The sequence below is a fragment of the Gorilla gorilla genome, chromosome 5, assembly GCF_029281585.2.
Source record: "Gorilla gorilla gorilla isolate KB3781 chromosome 5, NHGRI_mGorGor1-v2.1_pri, whole genome shotgun sequence".
NCBI classification, from domain to species: domain Eukaryota; kingdom Metazoa; phylum Chordata; class Mammalia; order Primates; family Hominidae; genus Gorilla; species Gorilla gorilla.
The window spans coordinates 46,485,336-46,493,915 of NC_073229.2; the positions used below are offsets into that span (position 1 = coordinate 46,485,336).

The following is an 8,580-nucleotide window of genomic DNA, read 5'->3' on the forward strand; positions in this document are numbered from 1 at the left end:
TCATGAAAATGGCCATACTGCCCAAGGTAATTTATAGATTCAGCGCAATCCCCATCAAGTTACCAATGACTTTCTTCACAGAATTGGAGAAAAACTATTTTAAAGTTCATATGGAACCAAAAAAGAGCCTGCATTGCCAAGACAATCCTAAGCCAAAAGAACAAAGCTGGAGGTATCATGCTACCTGACTTCAAACTATACTATGTGGCTACAGTAACCGAAACAGCATGGTACTGATACCAAAACAGAGATCTAGACCCATGGAATAGAATAGAGCCCTCAGAAATAATACCACACGTCTACAACCATTTGATCTTTGACAAACCTGACAAAAACAAGCAATGGGGAAAGGATTCCCTATTTAATAAATGGTGCTGAGAAAACTGGCTAGCCGTATGTAGAAAGCTGAAACTGGATCCCTTCCTTACACCTTATACAAAAATCAATTCAAGATGGATTAAAGACTTCAATGTTAGACCTAAAACCAGAAAAACCCTAGAACAAAACCTAGGCAATACCATTCAGGACATAGGCATGGGCAAGGACTTCATGTCTAAAACACCAAAAGCAATGGCAACAAAAGCCAAAATAGACAAATGGGATCTAATTAAACCAAAGAGCTTCTGCACAGCAAAAGAAACCACCATCAGAGCGAACAGGCAAACTACAGAATGGGAGAAAATTTTTGCAACCTACCTATCTGACAAAGGGCTAATATCTAGAATCTACAAAGAACTTAAACAAATTTACAAGAAAAAAATCAAACAACCCCATCAAACCCCATCAAAAAGTGGGCAAAGGATATGAACAGACACTTCTCAAAAGAAGACATTTATGCAGCCAACAGACACATGAAAAAATGCTCATCATCACTGGCCATCAGAGAAATGCAAATCAAAACCACAATGAGATACCATCTCACACCAGTTAGGATGGCAATCATTAAAAAGTCAGGAAACAACAGGTGCTGGAGAGGATGTGGAGAAATAGGAACACTTTTACACTGTTGGTGGGACTGTAAACTAGTTCAACCATTGTGGAAGACAGTGTGGTGATTCCTCAAGGATCTAGAACTAGAAATACCATTTGACCCAGTGATCCCATTGCTGGGTATATACCCAAAGGATTATAAATCATGCTGCTATAAAGACACATGCACATGTATGTTTATTGTGGCACTATTCACAATAGCAAAGACTTGGAACCAACCCAAATGTGCCTTCTATATGTAAGGCACATGTCCATCAATGATAGACTGAATTTAGAAAACGTGACACATATACACCATGGAATACTATGCAGCCATAAAAAAGGATGAGTTCATGTCCTTTGTAGGGACATGGATGAAGCTGGGAACCATCATTCTGAACAAACTATCACAAGGACAGAAAACCAAACACTGCACGTTCTCACTCATAGGTGGGAATTGAACAATGAGAACACTTGGACACAGGGTGGGGAACATCACACACCGGGACCTGTCGTGGGGTGGGGTGATAGGGGAGGGATAGCATTAGGAGAAATACCTAATGTAAATGAGGAGTTAATGGGTGCAGCACACCAACATGGCACATGTATACATATGTAACAGACCTGCACGTTGTGCACAGGTACCCTAGAACTTAAAGTATAATAATTAAAAAAAAAATCTTAAAAAAAAAAGAGGCCGGGCGCGGTGGCTCACGCCTGTAATCCCAGCACTTTGGGAGGTCAAGACAGGCGGATCACGAGGTCAGGAGATCGAGACCATCCTGGCTAACACGGTGAAACCCGGTCTCTACTAAAAATACAAAAAAAAAAAAAAAAAAAATTAGCCAGGCGTAGTGGCGGGTGCCTGTAGTCCCAGCTAGGAGGCTGAGGCCGGAGAATGGTGTGAACCCAGGAGGCGGAGCTTGCAGTGAGCCGAGATCACGCCACTGCACTCCAGCCTGGGCGACTGAGTGAGACTCCATCTCCAAAAAAAAAAAAAAAAAAACAACAAAAAAAAACCCCCAGAAATTAACGTCTTGGGGTGGGGTCACGTGTTTACTTCTCATGTGACAGGCAACGAAAAGAGAGTAGGACACCTGAATGTGCTTTGTACTAAGGAGTGGTATTAAGAACTCGGAAACTGACCGTTGGAGGTGCTCGGGAGCTGAACCTGAGGCCTCCTATATGTAAGGCACACGTTCTATCACTGAACTACATCTCCTCATGCCAAGAGATATTTGTGTCGTCCTCCAAGTACTATTGCAGTATATGAAAACAATAAAAATATGGAAATAAAAAATAACTTAAAAATTAAAAAGGTGGCCGGGCACGGTAGCTCACGCTTGTAATCGCAGCAGTTTGGAAGTTGGAGGCGGTCAGATCATTTAAGGTCAGAAGCTCGAGGCCAGCCGAGCCAACATGGTGAAACCCTGTCTCTACTAAAAATACAAAAATTAGCCGGGAGTGATGGCACGTGCCTGTAACCCCAGCTGCTCAGAGGTTGAGGCAGGAGAATCTCTTGAACCTGGGAGGTGGAAGCTGCAGTGAGCGGAGATGGCGCCACTGCACTCCAGCCTGGGGGATAGAGTGAGACTCTGTCTCAAAAAACAAACAAACAAAAACCCAAAAACCCTAAAAAGGTATTTCTCCAATCCAAAGATGTAAAAAATTAAATAAAATGAAAAATAAAGGAATATCTCGTTATATTCTGTGGGTCTCCATTCCTGTGTTCATTGTTTTAGCACTAAGTGTTGGGTTTGGAAGCAGGATTTGTGACCATTTTAAGTTGGAAGACCCCCAGCTGTGGGGGATACTGAAGTTTTGGCAAATAAAGCTTGAAATGGAACACAGAATACTGGAAACTTGCGTTAGAAAACTGACCAGCTTTTTCCTGAATCAAGCACTTCTGCTATTGCTGTTTGCTTCACAGGAATGGTAAGAGCAAAACTTTGATGAGAAAACCCCAGGTGAGAATAAAAACCACATGCAACCTGTTATTCATTGCCAAGGGGTTCTTGATTGTACTACAGCATGAAGGCAACTGAGGAGGTTCATGGAGTAGTCCAGAATAATGTTCAAGACATGAAATAAATAGCAGATTCAAGGATGGAGAAAAACTTTGAAATTTTGAAAGCACATTCATAGGTAGCTAGACACAGGATTCAAAGACTTATTGGATTTATAGAGCAAGCCAGAAAGTGGGAAATCCATAAAAGAGAGCCTCAACAAACAGGAGGAAAAAAAGCAGAATAGAGAGGCTTATTGTTCTTTGAAGGAATGGACAAGATATTAGGAGGAGGAGGTGAGTTTGTTTGGGAACGTGTTGAACTTACCATATTCTTCCGTAGGATCCTGCCCATTGGTGAAACACAGTGAACTTAGCCCAGTGCTCTGATCTGCATACGTGGAGGTGGGAGTGAGTAGAAGGCACCAATAGAGTGTGAGTACAATGAGAACTCAAAGTGTCCTTTGGGATATGAAGATCAGAAACTTACTTACTGATAGTTGTGAAAAGTAAAAAAATGAACTTCTTCCTAGCTGATCTTCAACCCTGGAATTCACACTGGTTGTCACCATGGCCTTGAAACTTTCACAAAAGACCCAGAAAGTCTCATTTCCTGGCTAGTTTCCCAGTAGGTGTTATCTTTTCTCATTCGTCTTCATTCTCATTCTCCTTATGTATGACTTTACCTATACTGGTAAGCATATTGCTGAGCCCCTTTCCAGGTTGGGAACACCTTATGGTTTGGCAGAATTTCTCTCTGTTGGCTCATAGGGATAGTGGAATAGGTAAGAGAAAACATAATGGCAGGTTTCACTGAAATTGGGTATTTAAGTGTCACCCACAAAACTCTACAAGCTCTGGTGTGTGTGTGTGTGCGCGCGCGCGCGCGCGTGAAAGTACTGGGAGGATGTGAGGAAAATTATCTAGGCTGTTTTGGCCCGGCGCGGTGGCTCATGGCTGTAATCCCAACACTTTGGGAGGCCGAGTCGGGCGGATCACGAGGTCAGGAGATCGAGACCATCCTGGCTAATACGGTGAAACCCCGTCTCTACTTAAAAAACAAACAAACAAACAAACAAAAAATTAGCCAGGTGTAGTGGAGGGCGCCTGTAGTCCCAGCTACTCGGGAGGCTGAGGCAGGAGAATGGCGTGAACCCAGGAGGCGGTGCTTGCAGTGAGCCGAGATCGGCACTGCACTCCAGCCTGGGCGACAGAGCAAGACTCTGTCTCAAAAAAAAAAAAAAAAAAAAGAAAGAAAGAAGGAAAATTATCTAGACTGTTTGATGGTGTGAAAGTTGTTTCCAGAGTCATCATGTAATTATTCTCTAACTTGCACCTGAAGAAACCAAGATACCAGTTAAATTACCAGAAGTTCCCCACAAGGAGGTGTTTCTTTTTTTTTTTTTTTCTGTTTGCCCCAAAGTACAGAGAACACTGTGAGAATTGTTTAAGTTTCTGTAAGCATTCAGAAATATCTATGCATGGGGAGACATAGGATGAGTTCCAAATATATGAGATTTTTCTGATGAACCAACCATTTATCTCAGGAGATAGAACTCATTCATACTCAATTACTCTGCTCAGGGAGCCTGCAGACATGCGAATGACAACTCTAGACAATCTACAACCAGAGAGAAGATTGTAACTGGTTGAGTACTGTTTTCTTAAAGTTGACAAAAAGGTGGAGTAATAGTTTTCATGTAAGGAGCTCTTATATGATAATCTAGAAATTGAATTCACACTCTATATTCTTTGGGATTTACATCTTGATTTGTTGACAGGGAGAGGGAGGTTTGATTACACTGTTGTAAGTCTCCCACCTTGATTGAATATTAAAAAAGAATTCCTGAACTGGACAGTAAAGGGTTAAATAATCTTTTTTCTTCAATTAAATATGTCTTCGAAAAGAATAAAACTCTACCTTTTGAGTCAGATTGACTACATGGCCTGATGGATTGTGTCTGCTTCCATATCACTGTGCAGCCAATGGTCCTGCCCACCTGCCGCTTCCCACACATTCACCTAGGGTCTCACGCATGGCCACGTCCTCATTCCTCTCAGAAGTCCTTAATTTTTTTTTTTTTTTTTTGTGTCACCCAGGCTGGAGTGCAGTGGCATGATCTTGGCTCACTGCAACCTCCGCCTCCGAGGTTCAAGCAATTCTCCTGCCTCAGCCTCCCAAGTAGCAGTGATTACAGGTGGTCGCCACCATGCCCAACTGATTTTTGAAAGAGGTCCTTAATTTCTCTGTGGAGAAAATTTTTTTTAAAATATGATCTCATTGAAGTATACAACCCCAAAATAAAATATAGTTGAATTTCCAAAATTCATCTACAATGTACCTTAAAATGATTCACTATTGTCCTAGGCCAAAGATAGGCACTGTTTGCTCTCAAAGAAGTACTTCTATCTGTCATATGTCATTTGTTTTCATTGTCCCAAGATGCTTTTGAAATCTCCATCCTATATTTTCTATAGCTTCCTTATATTAAACTCTTGGTTTTTGCATCCTATCCATTTCTACCTTAAATTACAGAGGTGGACTTCCTTAAAGAAGTCTATTGTGGGGAGCAGAAAAAAATATTTCCATTTGGGCCTGAGCCCTAGCATAAAGCAATGGTAATAATTCATGATATTTTTCCTCATGCTTTTACTATATTCCTTTGCAAATTGATTCCCATGATTGAAGCCTGTGAATATTTTTTTTCTGCCACAGTGAGTATAAGTGGCAAAGAGACATTGTGGAACTGTACTTTGAAAATGAGAGAAGAGAGAGAAAAAATGACAACAGAACAGAAAATTATCTATTTCCCACATCAAGAAAGTCTGGGTCCTCAGTACTAGCTCTGAATCTTTCTTTAAAGAAGTAAACTGAAACCCAAGACATCTTAATCTGAGAAAGAATGACTTTTGGAACTTATTTTCTCCATTGAAAATTTCCTAATCACTTCACAGGGACAGAGGTGGCCTGATATTATATCGGAAACCAAGGATTTCCCAATTCTTGCGATATCCTTCAGCTCACACTTTCATTAGGGTTAGCAAAGGGTTTTGGATCTTTAAAATCTATCACAGGGCTTAGAATACAAAGTGGTGTTAATACAAAAGTTCTTGAAGATTTGGTGGTAGCTGATGAGAAGAGGGCTGTGTATTCTGGAATGATTACAAGGTCTTATTCTATTTAAAATTTTTCAGAGCAAGGATACAAACTTCCCAGTTTACATTAGAAGTTAGCACAGCCTTTATTGCAAAACTTGCGAAAAAGAAAATAAAGGCCGGGCGTGGTGGCTCATGCCTGTAATCCCAGCACTTTGCGAGGCGGGCGGATCATGAGGTCAGGAGTTCGAGACCAGCCTGGCCAATATGGTGAAACCCCGTCCCTAAAAAAAATATAAAAAATTAGCCGGGCGCGGTGGCGCGCGCTTGTTGTCCCAGTTACTCGGGATGCTGAGGCAGGAGAATCGCTTGAACCCGGGAGGCGGAGGTTGCAGTGAGCCGAGATCGCGCCACTGCACTCCAACCTGGACGACAGAGTGAGACTCCGTCTCAAGAAAAAAAAAAAGAAAATGAAAACTTCACATCATATTCGATCATGAATAGTGATTCAAAAAATATTAATAAGTACAATATTGCCAGAGAGGCAAGGAACAGAGTCAATGATTAGAACACAAAAATGATTCAGCAATAGAAATATATATTTTTTGCAATTATGTTTTCTATGTTAGAATAGAAAATTGGGGGGAAAAGCACAGCCGTGTATTTATACTATACACCCTTACTCCATCCACGTCAAAGCACGTCATATTGCTTCTTAAATGTGCAAAAGAATCTCTTGTGGATCTTGTTAAATTGCTACTTCTGGTTCAGTACGTCTGAGGTGAAGCTGAGATTTCGCTCTTCTAACAAGCTCTCCAGTGCCACCAACTCTTGTGTGGACCAAGAGTCTGAAAAATATCCTTACGATAGAGGGCGCACCTGTCTTAGGTAAAATTACTTCTGTAACGTCATCTAAGGGAAGTCAAATTATCCGGCAGGAGTGAAGACAGAATAAAACTGGAAATCAGTCCGTGAACTTTGAGATCTTCAGCAGAGCATGCTTCCCAATGGAGCTATTTCGGCAGAAGTGTGACGCCTCTACATTCATTGATGAAAATAACTTTCTCAATTTCCCAATTTGGAAGGCTTTGCGTTTCTCAGGGCTCAGCCTGCGATGGATCATGGCTAAACAAGGACCAGAAAAAAAATAAAGTAAATCGGCCGGGAGCGGTGGTGGCTCACTCCTGTAATCCCAGCACTTTGGGAGGCCGAGGCGGGCGGATCACGAGGTCAGGAGATCGCGACCATCCTGGCTAACACGGTGAAACCCCGTCTCTACCAAAAAACAGAAAAAATTAGCCGGGCGTGGTGACGGGCGCCTGTAGTCCCAGCTACTCGCGAGGCTGAGGCGGAGCTTGCAGTGAGCCAAGATCGTGCCACTGGGCGACAGAGCGAGACTCCGTCTCAAAAAAAAAAAAAAAAAAAAGTAATAAAGTTGTCTGAGAGCTTACGTTTTTCTTTTATTAAATATTTCCACATTTATCTTTTATTTCCTACTTTTTAAATAACAGTACTCCAAAGGTTAATGAACTCGTCAATTTGGCGACGCCATTGAAGTTTTGGAATCCGGAGCCGTCTTTGTCTTCCAGCTCCATCTTTTCCACCTTTTGCTTAGGCAGCCCCCCGAGTCGTGTCAAGGCCGAGAAGTAGAAATGGAACAGCACTAATATAAATGGCAAAACCGTTGTGAAATAGGGTTACTTTCTGTTTAAGCAAGGAAAATAAAGTAAAGCAATGGGAAAAAAATTAAAAGCAAAAAAACTGGAGGTGCCGGGGATTGAACCCGGGGCCTCGTGCATGCTAAGCACGCGCTCTACCACTGAGCTACACCCCCGTGCTCAAACAGTTATCTCGAGAGTGTATTCAAGATCAGAACCTGACCCTTTTGCTAGGTTTCAGAACCATTAGTTGTAACCAGCCAAGGTCTATTTTATTTAGTTATTTCTGATATCTTAAATTTAGGTTTTGCGTCCCTCTTTGCTGACAGCTGAGCAAACCGCATTCTACACCGAAGGCCCTCTATTGATGGCCCTGGGATTTTTCTGCTCGTCAGTCCGGAGTCACTTACCGGGCACCACTAGAAGAACCCGGGATGAAACATTTTCTCCCGTGTCTTGACTCTCTCCTTTCTTTCACCGCTGCTTTAAAGGGCTGCCAGAAAGCCACAAAGTACAAAGCGAGGCATTTAGAGACCATAGTAGATGCAGGTGGCGAGGGAAGACAGGTGGACAAACGCAGACGGGTTCGTGTCGGTGCAGCCACTGCTTTGGACCCGAGCCTCCGTCCCGCCGGCGGCCGGGGTGCTGAGCCCAGCAAGGCGCGGACTGGGGAGCCAGGAAGAGGAGCACGCGTCAGATCGCGCCCCCTTTCGGGCAGAATCCGCTCCCGGTCCGGTCCCGATTGGCAGAAAACGATACGAGGGCGGTATACACTCAACACGCGCATGAACGATTCATCAAGCCCTCCGTGTGCCGGGTCTGGCTCACCAACCTCATCCTCTGAGCTCTGGG

At 42.9% G+C, this 8,580-nt stretch overlaps 1 non-coding gene across 1 annotated transcript; it reads right to left on the bottom strand.

The window, feature by feature from the left end:
* Window positions 1-7,832: 7,832 nt before the first annotated feature.
* On the bottom strand, window positions 7,833-7,904 carry TRNAA-AGC (transfer RNA alanine (anticodon AGC)). Its single transcript has one exon. It is a non-coding gene; the product is annotated as a tRNA-Ala (tRNA).
* Between the last annotated feature and the right edge of the window lie 676 nt (window positions 7,905-8,580).